Source organism: Sciurus carolinensis, chromosome 12, assembly GCF_902686445.1.
Source record: "Sciurus carolinensis chromosome 12, mSciCar1.2, whole genome shotgun sequence".
Lineage (NCBI taxonomy): Eukaryota > Metazoa > Chordata > Mammalia > Rodentia > Sciuridae > Sciurus > Sciurus carolinensis.
Genome location: NC_062224.1, coordinates 37,052,681 through 37,071,474, shown reverse-complemented (window position 1 = coordinate 37,071,474; position 18,794 = coordinate 37,052,681). Strand labels below are relative to the sequence as shown.

The 18,794-nt window shown below is 48.9% G+C and overlaps 1 pseudogene; it reads left to right on the top strand.

The window, feature by feature from the left end:
• The first annotated feature begins 534 nt into the window (after positions 1 to 534).
• Positions 535 to 18,794, top strand: part of LOC124961239 (ribosomal oxygenase 2-like) — a 29,912-nt pseudogene continuing 11,652 nt past the window's right edge.

The following is an 18,794-nucleotide window of genomic DNA, read 5'->3' as shown; positions in this document are numbered from 1 at the left end:
AGTTCTCAGCACCTTGAGGTGAGGGATAAGGAGAAATATGAAGACCAGGGTGTGCCGGTGAATGAGTGCAGGGGAGAGGGGAGACTCAACCCAGGTAGATGGTTGCAGACAGCACTGAGCTCAGAGCTTTGCACAGAGGACCTAAGGCTAAGGATGTAACCAATGAGGTAGGTGTTCACAAAGAAAATCTATGTGGTTGTGATGAACATCTCCTCTCTCAGGTAAGATCTTACTGTCATACTGTGCAGGTGTTCCTGGCCTCAGGTATACCTACATCACAAACTTGGTCTGAAGGTGGATAGACAGGAAGTATCAGCTCTGTGTTAGGAAGGATTAAGCATTTCCTGGTGCTGATGAGGAAGCACAAGGGCTGCTTCCAACCTCCTGCAGAGCTGGTGACCCTGGCAGACTGGCTGTGCCATGGCATGAAGGATGGCCTTGCTCAGGGACAACCATTGGTTGCTGCTCTTCTGGACAGCCAGCTCTGCTTGCACTTCCTCAGCAATGGGGATGTGTCCTTGATTTGTGCTGTTCATGGTCCAACAGGAAAAACTGCAGGCTGCCCGCTGGTTTCTTGAGGTAAGCCTGGGTGGGGATCAGCATGCAGAGAGAGGTGTGGAGGCAGCCTCCACCATCCCCAGCAGGATGTGAGCTCAGTCAGGGTGACCTACTGTCCCTGAATCAACATTAACTGGCTTGGAAATGGGAAGCAAAACTCCCCTATGTTCAAGTCCAAGTTCACTGGTGATCCTGTGTGACCCTTGCAGCCCTGTGCAACCTGTAGAGCATATCAACATGCTCCTGGGTGTTCACACTCAGCCTGGCACAATGGCCTCTCACATCAAGCAGTCTGCAAAACCTCCACCTCTGCCCATGACCTTCCTTCTTCCCAGGCATCTGGACTCCTGGAACCGACCTTGTCACCAAGCATCCCCACCTCAACAATCCTCTGGTTCACCAACACAGTGAGGACAGAGACCAGGTTCTCCTGTCCACTGTCCACTTTCTCCCACTGTCTTCCTCCTGTGGTACCCTGATGGAAGGGAGAGCAAACCCAACCAATGCCTGTTTCTACCCTTGTCCAGTGTTGTCACATGCTCTGCTCCTGTAGATGGTTCTGACGTGCTCCAGGGCACCAAGTTACCTTCATCTCCTGGCCTTTGACTTTGATCTTCTGCCTGGACACCTGCTCCTGTGATCAGCTGCTCCATCCTGTTCGGGACTCTTCCAAGGCTTTGGAAAGACCCACACTAGCTACCCTTCTAAACAACTGCTTGTCCCACATCAAAGACCTAAACTGTCCCGATCCTCTGTTGAAACTGTTCTTGCACACCCTCTCTACCACCCACTCCCCATGGATTGTGGCCAGCACCAGGGATGATGGGATGTCCACAGCCGGCATCTCCCAACACCAGAGAAAGAAGGCAAATGTCACCTCCCCAACACACAGAGAAATCCACAGGAACTGGTGCCCACGTCTCTGACTGCTGAGTCATGCCCTCTCAAGCAGAGAGCATCTAGACAACCTACTAGCATTGAGACCTGAGATCATGAACTGCTGGACTTCTGAGGACCTGTCTCCTGCCTCCACTAGCTGATGGGAATTACACAAGAAAATCTCTCTGATCCAAAACAGCATCTGTCTATTCTTCCTGCATCATGATTCCCTGGGAATCAGCAACCTTGAAGTGAGACATGCAGTGCACCCCCAAGCAGCACTGACCCTGAGATGAAGAACAGAGGCTCTGTGCTCTAACTCTGGCTGGAACCTTGTGCACATCTCTCATGTGAAGTGTCAGCAGCCAATTACACTTTGCTGTGTCTCATGTGTGAATGGTGATGAAGGTAGTGAACACTTATTAGAATGAAATTCATTTACAGCTGATCATATAGAAAAGATGCCATTGCAATTATTTGGCACCTGCCCTTTGCCAGGTGTCCTTCTGACATCACACACTACTCATTCTACTCCTTGCTGCACATTCATTCCTATGGCCTTGAGAAGCACCATATTGGCTGAATCTGGGACACAGTCCCAGCAGCCCTGACTTGACCCACATGTCTACTCCCCTGATCCATGGGCTCTGTCATCCTGCCACCCTCAGGAGGCAGATGGGAGGAGATGGCCATGGTGCCCACAGCTGGCATGGCCTCAGCCACCAAACCAGGACTGAAGAGGTGTAGGAGTGCATTTCGGGGCCTGGTTCACAGTCAGCAAGAAACACTGATGCCATACTGCTGATGGTATTGTGGCCGTGACGTTTGGATACCATTGCCAGCCTCTTTGGGACCCTCATGGTACATCCAATCCTTTATGTCCCCCAGTGAAACCAGCACAGCCACATGCCTGCACTACCTCTCCCTGCAGCAGAAGCTCTGAAGGCTGATCAGCACCTCCTGGAAATCATGTGGTAGTGGATGTCATTCCAGAGCTTGCACCAGCTCCTTCCTTCCTCCTGACACCTGGTAACTGTAGAAGAACATGCTGAGACCTGGCAGCCCTCATCAACATGGGCTGCCACACCCATAAACCAACATTGGGGAAACAATGATGAATGTGAGAAGGAGCAGGCCTGGGTTTGGACACAATGAACAGCAAATACACAGTGTGTTGAAGCAGGGCAGGGGCTACTGTGCCCACAAGGCTCCGAGGAATGGTGCTGACATGGAGGCAGTTCTCAAGCATTTTAGTGCACCTCACCTTAACTGCCAAGGGGTCAGACCCCAAAACCTACCTGAATACTTTTCGACCATCCCATCAGAGCATGGTTCTCAGCTGCACAGGTGAAGAAGATAGGCATGGAGAGGCCTAACAACCCATCTTTGGGTGCACAGAAAAGATGATCACACTCTAAAGGCCACAGTGTTCTAACCCATAGTGCCAGGGTTTGGCCCACACCTTAAGTGAAGGACCACCATCTCCCACCCAACAGAACCAGGACCTCAGTTGTGAGGTATGTTCTGAGCTGAGTGGGATGAAGGGGTTCAGTGACAACTCACTCACATTCTGATTCAGATATGGCCACCAACAAAGGACCCCTCAGCTGGTCCTCCTAGTCCCATTTGTAGTCCCTCCATTTACTCAATCATGACCATCCACACTACTACCTCTGTTGCGATGTCCACAGGACAGGGAGAAGGCACTGGGAATTATGTGCCCTGCTCACTGAGGCTGTGACCTGTGGCCTCTTGGCAGCTCAGGACACTTTTGCCTGCCCTGGTACAGATATAGGCCTTGACTTTGTGAGAAGGCCCTGCAGAGGACAGGCTGTCACTTGTGATAGGTGTGGTGGCCACATTCCCTCAGGTCTCAGCTATACATTATATCATCAGACATTCCTGTGAGCCATCCTAAATGATGTTCTAAATATCTCTGTGGTTCGTCTCACCAATGTTAGTTAAGGAGGGCTCCAGGCACTAGCAGAAGGAGCAAGACACCCACATGCCCTAGAAAGAAATATGTCAGGGGGTCTGGGATAAGGATGTGGTCACATGCCATGTAAGAAAACAGGGGCCCAAAGTTTGGACTGGAATATGGGCAGGCCTGGTGGTCCTTCCAGGTGTACACCTGCACTTTAGGGATCCCTTGGCAGTGGGGTAGCCTGAGTGGCCAGCTCTGGGGTCAGGGCAGTAGGAGAAATGAAATAACTAAAGGGCACTGAGTAATTTGAATGTAAACTCACAATAAGTGATACACAGAGTGTACCATAGGATGAAGGGGGAAGGAAGGTTCCAAATCCTTCATTCAAATCTTTCAGGGCAAACTATTCAATTCTTGGCACCTGCCCAGCACCATCCAGCCATACTCTGCCCAAACACACCACAGTTTAGGGAGAATGAAGCACAAATGTCACACTAGATGTACAAATAAAAATTACAATGTCTCTGTCAAACAGGTCAGGTTCTGATGCCAAATACATTGAGATTCAAGGTGCCACCAGATGACCTCAGAGACATTTCTAGTGGTCAGATCTGCTGGAAACTTCAAATTCTGGGACTAAATGATCACCTTGCTGACCAGGACATCAGGGCTTCACAGGTGTACCATGACTTACCAAATAGTTTCTTGTGTTATTTGGCATCGGGTCACACAGGTTCACATGGAATTTGGACTTGATCATAGGGGAGTTTTGCCTCCAATTTCCAAGCCAAGAAATTGATCCAAGGACAGTAGGTCACCCTGACTGAGCTCACGTCCAGCTGCTTCAACACCTCTCTCTGCATGCTGGGCCCCACCCAGGCTTATCTCCAGAAACCAGTGGGCAGCCTGCAGTTTTCCCGTCAGACCATGACACAGCACAAATCAAGGACACATCCCCATTGTTGAGGAAGTGCAGGCAGAGCTGGCTGTCCAGAAGAGCAGCAACCAATGGTTGTCCCTGAGCAAGGCCATCCTTCATGCCATGGCACAGCCAGTCTGCCAGGGTCACCAGCTCTGCAGGAGGTTGGAAGCAGCCCTTGTGCTTCCTCATCAGCACCAGGAAATACTTAATCCTTCCTAACACAGAGCTGATACTTCCTGTCTATCCACCTTCAGACCAAGTTTGTGATGTAGGTATACCTGAGGCCAGGAACACCTGCACAGTATGACAGTAAGATCTTACCTGAGAGAGGAGATGTTCATCACAACCACATAGATTTTCTTTGTGAACACCTACCTCACTGGTTACATTCTTAGCCTTAGGTCTGAGCTCAGTGCTGTCTGCAACCATCTACCTGGGTTGAATCTCCCCTCTCCCCTGCACTCATTCACCGGCACACCCTGGTCTTCATATTTCTCCTTATCCCTCACCTCAAGGTGCTGAGAACTTTCCCCTTATTCCTGGTGTGACCTCTGGTTCACCAGATGTCTTGGGCTTCCAGATAGGGTCCACCTGACTTAACATGTATACATCCTTTTCACAGCAGACACAGGTTCTGCCAACACCAGCCCCCCTAGAATGGTAGACATGTTTTCTGGACCAATACTCTTACTGCAGAGCCTTAAAAGAAGGAGCCCCCCACCTGGGGTTTGGGGCAACTTGCTGCTGCTGGATTTTCAAACAGAACATCTTACTCACTACTACCTAACTCAATTCCACAGAACACTCTCCTGAAAGTGAGGTTGTGGACATGCCGTTCCAGATGCAGGGACCTCAGCCTGCCTGTGCTCCTTGGCTTTGGATCTGGATTGCTCAGATTCTCCCATGCTGGTTACCAAGTGCCCTTTGATCCACAGAATGACTCATCTGCCCCTCAACTAAAAGGGCTCCACAGCTTCCAATCAGTGGCACAGAGACCTCTCAGGAAAACATATTCCTCCTGCACAGTACCAGCAGCTAAGTGGGAGGACAGGGTTGGGTGCAGGTTGGATGAGACCCTTAAATTTGGAAAGAAAAGGTTTCTTTGACCACGCACTGAGGGGGTGTTGGGTGAAAGGATACCAGAGGCCAATGGGTTGCTGGGCTCCCTGACTGCAGCAGACACTGTAAAGTGCCCTTACCTCTCTTGTTGCAGTTCTCCACTACAGCCAAACATGTGTACTTAGGAAGGTTCTAATTTCTGCACCACTGGTGCCCTTCCAAGGTTCCTGCCAGGCCTGCTCCCCACACCTAACACAAGGATCTGCCTGAATCCTCCCATGTTGCCCATCCTTTCCACATGTGGGCACCAGTCAGACCTGGGAAGTGGTGCCAGACATGCAGAGCATATAAAGCACGTTGGAATCACTGCAAAGAATCCAAGCTGTGACCAGTCCACATGGGGCTGGAGATGTGGGGCTTGAATGGGGCCTCAGGAAGGAGGATGCTTGACCTAGTCAACCCCCCTACCTTTGCCATGCTTCACTAACCATGTTCCTTTCCTGCAGGCCCTGCCAAGAGGATGCCTCTGCCCAAACCTGAGGACTGTCCTGTGAGGGCTGCATCATTCCACCCTCACTGTCCAAAAAATGTATGATGCAGTGTCTTGGAATCTGTGAGGCTTGGGTGCCTGGAGATGATGCTATAAGGGGGTCCAAGTCTGTTGGGCAAGAAATGTATGCAACGCTCATGCAAAACCCATGGGAAGAGAGAAACAAGCACTGTGCACTCAGAAAGCATCTGAATGCAGTCCCTGTATCTGTTGAAGAAATCATTAATACACCATGGTGTTAAGGACTGGCTTCTGGTAACCTGTTATACTTAGGTTAGAGTTTGTGTTACTGTGATTCGGAATTCTAAGGAATGGTGTGTTAGGACAGTGAAAGGTAGTGGCCCAAGTGAAATTTTTGTAGGATATTTGGGAGAGACATGATACACCAAGAATAGAAGCAGGAAGCAGTGTTTATATGTGCCAGCACCGGCTCAGTAGATTCTTATCCAATGGGTGAACCTTTGGCACAGGGAGCATACTCTTGTAAAATTTTGTTAGTTTCCCTTTGCACACTAGTTCTCAGTCTCCTGTATGAGGTAACTGACATTCCCTGTTGAGCATTCTATTTCTATACTACGAGTAGCACCAGTGTCCCAACTGAAATGTGGAAGGATCACATTGATAGTCAAAGTGCCATCTTATCTTTTCTTTACTATGAGAAAATCTCTACCCAAAATAAGTTAGATATGCAGAGATAAGTTACATAGGTTACATAGTTACACCTTGAATACCCCTGGGAAATATAATTTCATGAATGGATGTTTGCATTCTTTTTCCTTCATTTACTTTTCATAAGAAAACATTTTCCAGGTTTTTATCTTTAGGCTTCTTTTCAAGGGATGGAAAGAGAAAACAGAAAGACATAGTTAGGGTGAGGTACGTCAGGTCAATCACTGACCCAGCCTATTGTTGGAGTCACCCTGACATAGTGAATAACTAGTGGGGAAACATTATCTGTAAATTGCTCACTCAGAAGGAAAACTTTCCTGGGAAGCCGTCACCACACAATTGGTTGCATTAACTACCAACCAATTTAGAATCTAAACCATCCAAGTGCCCACATTATTAATATGGAATGAGCTCAACACATTTTCTTATTTTACATCATTGATATAAAATCTGTTACTTTTTTGGTTGCCATTTACTCAACATATATAAAATATCCCTGGGCCAGAGGTTACTGATTATAAACATTTCCTTTGACCCGCCCAACCTGTCTCTGAGCCCATGTGAAAACACTTCCCAGAGGCCCTGCACCTTTGACTTCCCTTGACTGTGGCCTCCAAAGCCTGCATTCAACTCCTGTCTTTAGATGGGGGTGGGGGTGGGAGTGTTGTGTTATTTATTCTGGCCCCAAACTCCAGGGCTCAAGGGATCTTCTTGCCTTTGGTACAGAGGATACACTTAGCAGAGAAATGAAGAACAGGCTACAAATGTAACAAACAAGCAGCATGTTTATTGCAAAGCAAAGATTACAAAGTAACAGACTCCTGCCCAGAACAGGGTAGTCTACAGAAAAATTACTGTCTTGTTCTCTTCAGAGGCTTCTTCCTCTTTGTATCACCTCCCCCTCTACACTCCCCTTCTTATCACTCACTGATACCTCCAAGCCCATATGTTCTAGTCAGCTTGTTTACTGCTATGACTAAATAATCTGACCAGCACAATTATAGAAGAGGAAAGGCTTATCTGAGATCTCATGACTTCATAGAATGCCAGCTCCATTCCTTGGGGACCAAGGTGAGGCTGAACATCATGTTGGAATAGTGTGGCAGAAGGAAGCAGCTTGCATCATCAGGAAGCAAATAGAGACTCTACTCTCCAAATACAAAATATATACCCCATAGCCATGCCCCGACTCCCACCTGATCCAGCCACACCTTACCACATCCCATCAGGAATGAATTCACTGGTTGGCTTAAGACTTTCACAACCCAATAATTTCTCCTCTGACACTTCCTGCATTGTCTCACATGTGAGCTTTTGGGGGACACCTCACATCCAACCATAACACCATGTATCTTTGTTGGTCTTTCTGTTGGACTTCCACTTCATGTCCACAAGCACTTCTGTCAGCTAGGCAGTTGACTTTCTTGGCGAACCATATTACTCTTGCTATCTGGACCTGAACCTGCCCCTGTCTTCCTACTTCACCATCCTGTCCTGGCTGCACATGCAGTTCTAAATCTCCCTCACATCTGCCCTTGATCCAGCAACTGCCCAGAGATGGCCTTGCACTCTGAGTCAGTCCCATGGGCATGGCAAGAGTATCCAGGTGGGTGCCAAGTCACACTTATCACTGTACCACAGCCTCTAGTCCACAAGTGCATCCTTAGTCCTGCAAACTGAGTCATACCCATGGGCCTGGGGATGTGCAGCTCTCTTTCTCTCTTTTGGGCTTGAGCTCTGAGGACATTGTTCAGGGAATTCTGGGGAACAGGAGAAAAAGAGTGAAAAAAGGGTGGAGGCAGTGAACACCAGGAGGCCTTCTGTTCCACCCCAGAGGAGTCATTCCTGCCTGGCTTGGTTCTCCCCAGTTGGGGGAGCCAATCAGATCCTTTGGACTGAATCCCTTCCTGCTGAGTTTTGGACTGATGAGAGACAGCTGTCCAGAGCCCTTTTCTTTCTTTTGTGGCCCCTGGGAATCCAGGGGAAGTAGGAGTGTATATGAGTTTGCCTCACATCACAATCCCTACCCCTTCCATTCCAGTCTACCTATGTTGACCCTGCAGACCAGGGAAGCTCTCCTGGTACCCAGATGCCCATCGGGTTCACCCCTTCCCAGTGTCTGATGGTGTGGCCTGTTCAGTGACCCCACTGAAACAATATTCTCTTGGGTACATGGTATGCACTCATGGAGAGCTCTGGGGAGGCTAGAACTGTGTCCAGCTTCCTTGGGGGTGTGCCCAGCATCACACATCACTGGGGGAACCTCAAGCCTTTCAGAAACACTAGCCAAGATGAGGAGCTGTCCTGCAGGGGAGCTGATGAGGGACCTAGGTTCAATATGTAGCTTCTCAGGCAAGACTGTCCACTCCACTTCCTCCAGACCTTGTGCAGGAACCACTCTGCCTCAGCTGCCTTGTTCTTGAGCAGGTTCTGGTTCTGCTTGTACTGAGTCAGCTGTTTTCTCCACCATGTGGGCTAGCACTTCTCCCACTGGTGTGGTTGCACCCAGGGCTTCTGTTGAGAGCAGGGTGGTATCTGTGCTGCTAACTGTCTCAAGGACAAACAGGACTGCTGGGCCCCTGTGCTTACCAAGGTTGTTAAGAGATATTTGTCCGAGGAATGTGCGGTTGCCTGGAGACCTTATCCGTCAAGGACGGGAGCGGGGCTTATCTCCTACATAGTTCACCCCTTCCCTCCTCCCTTCTTCCACTAGGACCGTTCAGTTCTGACAGGACCCAATGAAAATCAAATAGATTGGCCGGACCCAACCAGAGGAGGTTTAGCTGTTCAAATGTTAACCAATTAAAAGAACACTGTAAAACTGCTTGCCTTTGATTATAAAAACCCTGCTGACAAGGGCTCGGGGCCTCTCTTAGCGTCACTGGTTAAGGACGCAGAGGACCGGGTTCGAACTTGCTAATAAATGACTCTTTGCTGCTTGCATTGATCGTGGTCTCTGGTGGTCCTTGTGGGGTCTCGAGCCTTTGGGCACAACACTTCCCCTTGTCTTTCAGGGCCTATAGCTGCAGGCATGCATTGATGCAGGTCAACACACAGTCCACCTTGCTCAACCTGGTGGTCCATTTCATCTTGGTCTCCAGATCCTGGACCTGCCCTGCATCCTGCTCCCCATGCAGCTCTTCCAGTGGGCCTTGCTGTGACTGCTGGCATTACAGCACCTGCAGGCAGTTCTGGAGAATCACTGGCATGACTTTCCCTTCATTTTCTGCTGCTTCTCTTTCTTGCAGTGGGCCTTGCTGGCAGGTGCTGCCTCACACATCTCAACCTTATTAAAGATGGCCTCCAGCTCCCATGGTGCCATGTAGGCCACCCCCAGTGAAGCCTGGCTACCTCCTCTGTCTTTGCTGCCTTCTCTGTCCCACCAGGATCTGTTTGGTCCAGCTCCAACTTTCTCCGTTGCCTTTTATCCTGAAGAGCAGCGGACAGCTCCTTAAGTCTGCCCTGTTCCCTGGTCTGCTGGGTCTTTTCCTGTAGAACTGTTGCAGGGCCTCCAGGTCAAAGAGAGTCTGGCTCTGCCATCCCAGCATAAGCCTTTTCCCCTTAGATTGCTCCTGGCTTCTTTGCCCATAAGGTCATTGCAGACTTCTCCCCAAGGGTGTTGACCATGCTCCCAGCCTTCTGTTCCTTTATTTTATTTTTTTAATGTGGTACTCAGTCTCAAACCCAGGTCCTCATGCATGCTAGGCTTGTTTTCTACCACTGAGCCACAACCCCAGCACATGTCTTCTGTTTCTGTTCTCAGAATTTGTTTTGTTTTTTTGTTTTATTTTTCTTTTGGGGGACCCAGACTCCTCTGGAATCTTTAATATTCACAGTTTGTGTGTGCCAGAGTGACTTGGGCCAGGGCAGGTTGCAGGTCATCCTAACCAGATCCCATAGGTTGGCATATGCATGGCCTCCCACCAGGACCCTGCAGTGGCATAACTCGTGTATCTTCTTTTGAAAAATGTCTACTTAGAACTTTGGTCCATTGTTTAGTGTGCTTTTGTTTCTTTGTTTGTTGTTTTTCCTATGGAAAAGTTTAAATTCCTTGGAGATTCTGGGCATAATGAATAGTTTTTAAATATCTTCCCTCCTTTTGAGGTTGTCTCTTCACTCTATTGATTATTTTCTTGGATGTTCAGAGGATTTTAATTAGATATGAACACATTTGTCAGTTTTTGTTGATGTGCTTTTGATGTATCAAGTAAATCATGAACTTATTTTCTAATGTGAGTTCTATACTGGGCTACTCCACTCTGTGAGCAACAGTCAACCTAAGGAGAGACTTTGAGCTTTCTTCTGGGCAGAGCTTCTCCATGAGTGTGGTCTGAGGTAGGCTGTGGAGACAGGTCCAGATATAATCATGTCTTTCTATGGAAGAAGAATGGAGATGGTGCTTCTGGTACTCCACTATGGAGGTGAGCCCTGAGTTCCCAAATTGGAATCAGCCCCCTCAAACTGTCCACCGATGTCCTGGTTATCTTGATGCAGCTGGGTGGATAGGATCTTAGGACCCATTGGTGATGGAAGTAAAATTGGGTCAGGTGAAACTTTTTGGGGGCTTCCATTTTTGAAGGGAGATATTCCCACTGGAAGACATCAGGTTGCCATGTGGACGAACATCGGGAGCTCTTTGTTTGGTTACTTGCAGGAGTGGGATGCTAGTTGTCTTGATGTGTGCTTACTTCAGGCACTTTGCTGTGTTTGCGTGCAGGGCACCCTGGCCTAAATGATGCAAAGCTGACCCTGGTGGGGTGGCATACACCAAGCTCCTTTGCTGGTTCCATTGGGCAAACTGAGGGATTGTTGTACTCCAGAGACCTAGAAGGACTGTTAGTTGAAGCAGGAGGTCAAAGCCAGAACACCATCAGCAGCATGGCATCAGCATTTATTGCTGGCTGTGAGCTGGGCCCCAAATATCACCCCTCAGTGCTGGGATGTTGAGGCCATGTCAGCAGTGGGTACCTGGCCATTTTTTGCTGTCTGCCTCCTGAGCCTAGCAGGATGACAGAGCCCATAAATGGGAATAATGGATATTAAGGGCAAGTGAGGTCTTCTGGGGTTGTGTCCCACATCTAGGTCCCCAGTGGGTTCTCAGGGTGAGATGAATATGTCCCAAGAAGTAGAATGAGCAGTGGGTGATATGGTCAGAAGGGCGCCTGGCACAGGGCAGGTGCCAAATGATTGCAATGGCATCTCATCAATGTGATCAGCAGTAAATAAATTCTATTCTAATGAGTGTTCACTATCTTCATCACTATTCATGCATGAGGTACAGAGAAAGGTACAGTAGGCTACTGAGGGTTTATATGAGAGATGTGAACAAGGTTCCAGCCAAACTTATAGCTCAAAGTCTCTGTTCTTTACTCCAGGATCAATGCTGTTTGATGGTGCACTGCATGTTTCACTCCAAGGTTGCTGAGTTCCAGGGCTTCACATTGCAGGAAGAAGAGATGGATGCTGTTTTAGACCAGAGAGATTTTCTCGTGTATTCCCACCAGCTAGTGGAAACAGGATACAGGTCCTCAGAAGTCCAGCAGTTCATGGGCTCAGGTCTCAGATGCTAGTAGGTCCTGTAGATGCTCACAACCTGCCAGGGCATGGCTCAGCAGTCAGAGAACTGGGGACCAACTCATGTGGACTTCTCCTTGTATGTGCGCAAGGGGTGATTTGTCTTCTGCATCTGGTGTTTGGAGATGCTGGGTGTGGATAGCCCATCTTTCCTGGTGCTGGACTTGGGCCATGGGCAGTGAATAGTAGATAGGCTGTGCAATAACAGCTTCAAGAGCAGATCAGGACAGGTTAGGTCTTTTTTGTGGTACAAGGAGCTGTTTAGAATGGTGTCTGGTGCAGACCTATCCAAGGCTTGGAAAAGTCCTGAACAGGATGGAGCAGCGGAGCATATGAGCAGGTGCCCAGGCAGAAGGTCAAGGTTATAGGCCAGGGGTTGAGGGTTACTTGGTGCCCTGGAACCCATGGAAACCATCTGCAGGAGCAGAGTGTGTGGCAACCCTGGACAGGGTAGAAATAGGCTGTGGGTAGTGTTTGCTTACCTTTCCATCATGGTCCCCCAGGAGGATGAGAGAGAGTAGGGTATGTGGGAAGTGGGCATGAGAACCTGGGCTTTTTCCTCACTGTACTTTTGTCCTGAGGGTGATGTGGATGGGATTCATGATGTCAAGGTGTTTCCAAGGACCCCAGTTGACTGGAGAGAGGGAAGTTCATGGTAAGATGTGGAGGTTTTGCAGATGGGTTGATGGGAGATCCCAGGGTGCCATGCTGAGTGTGAATACCCAGAGACAGGCTGCCTTCTTCTCCAGGGTGCACAGGGCTGCAGGGTAGTCGGATCAGGGGGTGGGTTATTGGGTTTTGTGAATTGTGAGCACCATCTAGATGTTGAGTCTACCACAAATGGCTCATATGTGTGTCACGTTTCACTTACAAAGAAGATCAGTCATAGCAGAGATAGAGCCACCAGTCTGGACACCCCTCATCCAGCATCAGTAATTCCAGCACTGTGCCCTTTTGTCATCTTGTGAGTTGTCCTGAAACCCCTCAGGGTGCATAGAGGAGAGGTTGAGGCAGCACCTGGGCCACTCCTGCAACAGGACAGAGCTCTGAGGCTTTGAAGCCCAGAGCAGGGAGAGCAGCAGTGAGGTGAGAGGAGAAGAGTCCAGGAGTGCACAGGGCATAGAAGGAGTAAGCTGGGAGGTGACTTGGGGTTTGAAAAGAAGGAGGGATTAGGTGAACTGTCTCCAGCAGGGAGTGATCCTGATGCAATAGGACCAGGCCACCCAGGGGAGCAGTGGGAGGGGAAGGGAAGGTGAGACAGATTGCTGTGTTCACCTGCTCACAGGCCTGTCCCTGTGTCTGAATCACTTCTGTTCAAACTCTCCAAGTAATTTAATCCCTGGGGTCTAAGTATAGTATGAAATGATTTGGAGTTAAACCACAGTTTTTGACAATCATAAGTTAGTGCAAACAGGAGTTCTATAGCAAGTTTTCTTTCAGCCCTTGACTTAACATTTTTTACCCAGTAGTTCTGCCTTTCAGGTGTTGGCGATGGAAACATAATGCCATACAGCTGTCTTGAAGTGCTTCTAGATGTTCAGGAATCAGAAACAGCACGAGTGCAGGAGCACATCCCTGGAGGACAAAGTTATGCTCTGCTGAAGAAAGAAGGGGAAATGCTGGAAATAAGTAAAAACAGGACTCAAACAAAAATATGTCTGATGTGTTTCAAAAGTGACTTGTATTTCTCCTTTCAAAATTGCATTGTCAAATGCCTGATGTTAAGAATTCCTTCATGAGGAAGGAACTGGAAGGCCAAGTCTCTGTTGGGGGGCTGTGGTCAATGGAAGGAGACAACGTGGTTAGCATTATGTCAGGGGACAAAAGGAGGATGTTAATTTATGTGCAAAAATGTATTTTGAAATTTGATCCAAGATGAGATCCATCATGTTCCAATTTCCTCAAAGAGATGTAAAAGCTGGAAAGTGCCCAGCTATGGTCCAAGACTCAGACACAGGCTGCCTGGAGACAGACAAACTCTGTCTGGGGATCCTTCTACTTAGCTTTCTCAGGGCTTTGGTGTTTCTGTATGGCAATAGGTGTGCTGTGGGGACCGTGGGGAGAGTCTGTGCATTTGCACCCCAAAGATACTCACCTGGGAAGACAGCAAAGCAGCCTGGGGAGGTGGAAGCAGGGAATTTCACGGGTATGGAGCAGTTTGGACTGGGTGGACTGGGTAGACTGGGTAGACTGGGTAGAGAGTCCCCCTTCTCCCATGTGTATTTGCTTCAGCAGCAGGGACATCACAGCTGACCCTTTCTTTCGTGGGTCTGTCCAGGACAGGTGAAACATCCAGGTGGCAGGTGGGCTTCAGTCTTCATGTGCCACATGACTCCATTCTTGGAATTACTCGGGAGGTGGATCTGAGGGACTAACTCTGCCTCTCACACCAAGGTCAGTGGACCTGCCCAGGGCTGTCTGAGCTCCCACCTCCCATGCCCCACCCTCTCAGGCCCCAGCTCCTGGACTCTGTGCAGTTCGAACCCCTGCTAACATCTTTGGTCTGACCCCACAAAGTCATTTCAGCCCTATGCAAGTTGTAACTAAGTATCCGTACTAATAATGACATGGCCCATCACTGCACACTGCAATTGGAAGGTATCACTCCAACTTCCATAGAAATATCACCCGAAATGAAAACTTGTCATTTTTTATTCTTCTTTCTAGGCAGGGCCATGTGGGTAAAACAAGTTCTGGAGTTAATATTTTATTGTTCAACAACCTTTATAGAAAGATTGTTAAAATGATCTGTCTTTCAGAGCTAGGTGATGATTGCTTTTTCATCTGACTTTTTCTCTTACAGGCAGGGCTTTGTTTCCTGTGTTAGCAACAGCTGTAATGTCAGGGGCTCAGGCCCAGTTCTGCAGTAGTGTGCAGGGATCATTGGTAGCCTGGTACAACTCCTTCCTTTTCCTCACATTCACCCAGCTTCTTCCATAGCTGCCCCTTGGCCTCCTTCCTTGTCTTGATTGGTGAGCAATGGCTTCAAGTTTCATCAAATAATATTTGAAAGTAGAAAGATGTAGAAACTTAAGTGAGACATGAGGGCAAGCTTTTGTTCCATTATGGGCAGAACGCACAACCATTTTGGGAACCCAGACTTCTTTGATGCTTCCCAAATCCCAACCCAGAGACCATGGTGAAGATGCAGGTGAGGCTTGTGGGTCCAGGATTCCAGCCAAAACCTGAAAATCCCTGGCAGTGCATATTATGGAGCAGATGGGGGCTCCATGAAGGTACCATGCCACCAAGAAGAGCGAAGGCAGTCAGGAACCTACTGAGGCCTCCAGGACCTGCAGAGAATGACCCCCCTTCTGCCACCCTGAGGGTTCCCTGGGTAGTTCAGGAACCCCACAGAGGAGCAGGACCAATATTAGGCTGTCACACACTGCTCCATGAAGCAGCCCAGTGACAATGAAGAGTGGCCTTAGCTTTGACTGCTTTAATTGGTGACTAATTTGCTACATAATTCCACTGGACTATGGGAGCTGGAATGTGCTCTCCATCTGAAGCAGCCACAACTATGCCCTTTATGGAGTTTGGGCTGAGGGCCAGGTGGGACCAGCAACCACACACCAGCCAATGGGCCACCTTGAGTTCTGACAAGAGGCTGTCAGAGAGCTGGCCTTTCTGTGGATTCTGTGGAATTGCTGGAATTTCTCCTCAATTCTAGCTCACAGCTGATGTGCTGGTGACAGCCATGTGGGGAGGTCCTGGGGCAAGGCCTGGGAGAGAGCCAGATGTGAACTTGGAGCAGGCTGGACATTCTATGTTTTCCAGGAAGTGAGGGTGGCACTTGGGAAGAGAATGAGGTCCAAGGCAGGAGCAGGAGGACCCTTCTATTGAATAGGGTTTCTTCCACATCCCCAGCCCCAGGGTTTCTTCCTTGGAGGGGTAAGGGCGATGGTGTCACCTACACACAGACACCAGGGACTCACTCGAGATGGTGGTGAAGCAAAATCCATTTATTGTGCACAAAGCTTTTGGTTACATAAACTATGCAGCTGCTAACATGAGGGGAGGCTCCTTCTGCATCAACCAATGAAAATGTCATTAACTCCGCTTATTGGGGATGTTCCCAAGGCTACAGGAAAGCCTCACAAGTCAACTGGATGGTGTTCCAATCCAGCCTGAGTGGTGGGCCTTTGCTCACACCATTGACTCAGTGACTGCTGCCAAGTATGCCTGTGGGACTTTGCCTACACCTTTGTCCATGGCAATCCTGTGTCCTGGCCACACAGCCTCCTGTGCTGTAACTGGAATTCCTTCTTCTCACAGCCTTCCAGTGCCTTCAGCTCCTCACACCAGAGAGAGGCCCATTCACAGGGGCATTGCTGGGGACGTAGGCATGATGGTCTTGGGGTTCCAGTGCCCTGGACCTTGTGTGACTCCACAGTCTTGAGTGGCTACACAGTCCTTGCAGAAACCTCAGACATGTTTCTCCAGAGAGATATCTGGGCTGGGAATGGTCAAATTCCCTTCAGAGTAGCAGATCATCCATGAGGTAAGACCCACCACTGATACACAGAACAGTGTTCCAGAATTAACTACCTTGTGGCCTGTGAGTCAGCTTGTCCCCTCCTTCCACAAGCTATGTGCTGCCCCAAGTCACTGAATCAGGATCTCTGAAGGTAGGTGGATATTTGTCTTTGTAAAGTTCTCCAGGTGGTGCTAATGAACAATAGCACTGGAGCTCAAAAGACTTATTCCACATCTGGGAAGTGGGCCATGAAGGTGACTCACCAAGGCCAATGGAGTCAGGTCCAATATTACATTACCCCCAATGACTGTCAGTGTTCTGGGACAAGGCTACCCCACCCACCCCAAGGTCCCTGGGCTTCCATTCTCACCAGGGCACAGGTTCTGAACTCTCCTGTGTGCCCATGGGTGCCTGCTCTCTAACCTGCTTTGCATGGGAGAAAATTGTTAATCACTCTAGTTTCATATTTGGACGATAGGCCCACAGTGTTGTAGCCTACAGTTCCTGAACAAGGCTGAGGGCCCCCAACATGCTCTGGAGAAACAGAGAAGTCAAGTTTCTTCCAGGATAGAAGATGACATAGTCTCATGGAAAGATATCTACTCTGGAAGCAGGCGGGTGGGTATACAGCCAGTTTTTGCATATGAGGGTTGGATCCTGGCCTTGCTGGACTTTTACTCACCTATGAAATAAGGCTCCCAGTTGGCAGGGGTGATTACTTGAGTTTACAGATGGGAAGGCACCTGTTCTGTTATCATAGGTAGAATTTTGCCTGATGATAGTCAGGAGAGGTTAGGTTGCTACTGCAACAAACACTCCCCAACTCTCCATGCACAAACCAAGGCTTCATTTCTGCCACACATTAGATGTTGAGGAGGGACTACAAGTGGGATTGGTTGATAGTTGACCCTGAGAATCAAGCTGCAGAGTCTCCATCACCAATGGAGCATCAGGTTTCAGGTTCACAGTGACAGAGAAGAGAATGTTGGAGAACCACACACCAGATCTGAAGTGTTCTCCCCAGAAGTAATATATCATGCCTTTCATATGTATCAGCTAGAGCAAGTCAAAGGGCACATCTGACTTTGAGGGCAAATTTTCAGATGATGATAATGAGAGGCCTTGATGATCATGACCAACAAGCACAGGATGTAAGAACTTAGCCTCATGTGGGTGGCAGGGAGACACACAGGACTGCCGCACAGAACTGACTAGCAGCCAGGTTCTCCTTGGTCACAGCATGCAGCCAACAATGGGCAGTTCTCTACAGAATGACCATGCCTTCTGAGTCCTTCACCTCACACTGGATGGTCACTGAAAAGGGAGATTTCCAATAAGCAAGAAAAACATCTGAACAAATGCAGTGAGTTCTGTTGTCAAGTCTTGCTGCTGGAGGATGGTTTCTTCTCTCAGGTTCATAGCTTCTGCAATATTGCTAAGTGGCTTACACGTGTCAGCAGTAGACTTATATAAGCAGTAGGATTTCAGGTAGGACACATGGAAGGCATCTCACTCCTCAGCATTGCCTTTGACTTCATGTGTGGGTTCATATCCTGCTTCCCATGGTTACCTACAGTGAGCTCCTCTTTCAGCCAAGTTCTGCAGAGGCTCCCCAGCATGCTCACAGGGACCTGGCTATGGGGCATCTCAGGTCTGCAGTAGCTGCTGGGACAGAAGGTCTACTGAAACTCTGACTCACTGCAATAAAATCAGTGGGCACCATGGGAGAGGAGAGATCCAGTAGCCAAAACTCTCTGGTTCATACAAGGTTCTTCCTTATGAACCTACACTAGAGCTGGAAGTTCCTTAGTGACTACTTATACATGCATAGTGTACTCAGCTCCTGCTACAAGCCAGATTTTTCCTGGGTTTGGGGGTCAGGCAATGAGTGGCAGAGTTCCTGCTCTCCTGGAGTTGATACTCTTGGAAAAGAAGAGGAAAACAGAGAGACCCACAGAGAAGGAATCCTGTTTTAAGTGGAGCATATCATGAGGAAAATCACACAAGGTAAGGGGAGAAGGGATGCCTTGGCCTGGGAAGGGGGTTCCCCTTTAGTAGAGGGACAGGAAAGACTTTCCAGAGGAGTGCATGAAGACAAGCATGAGGAGAAGGGGTGAGTAAGCTGACACATATGCACTCAGGGGTGTGTGCCTGGTGCCAGCATGCCCATGTGGAGGGG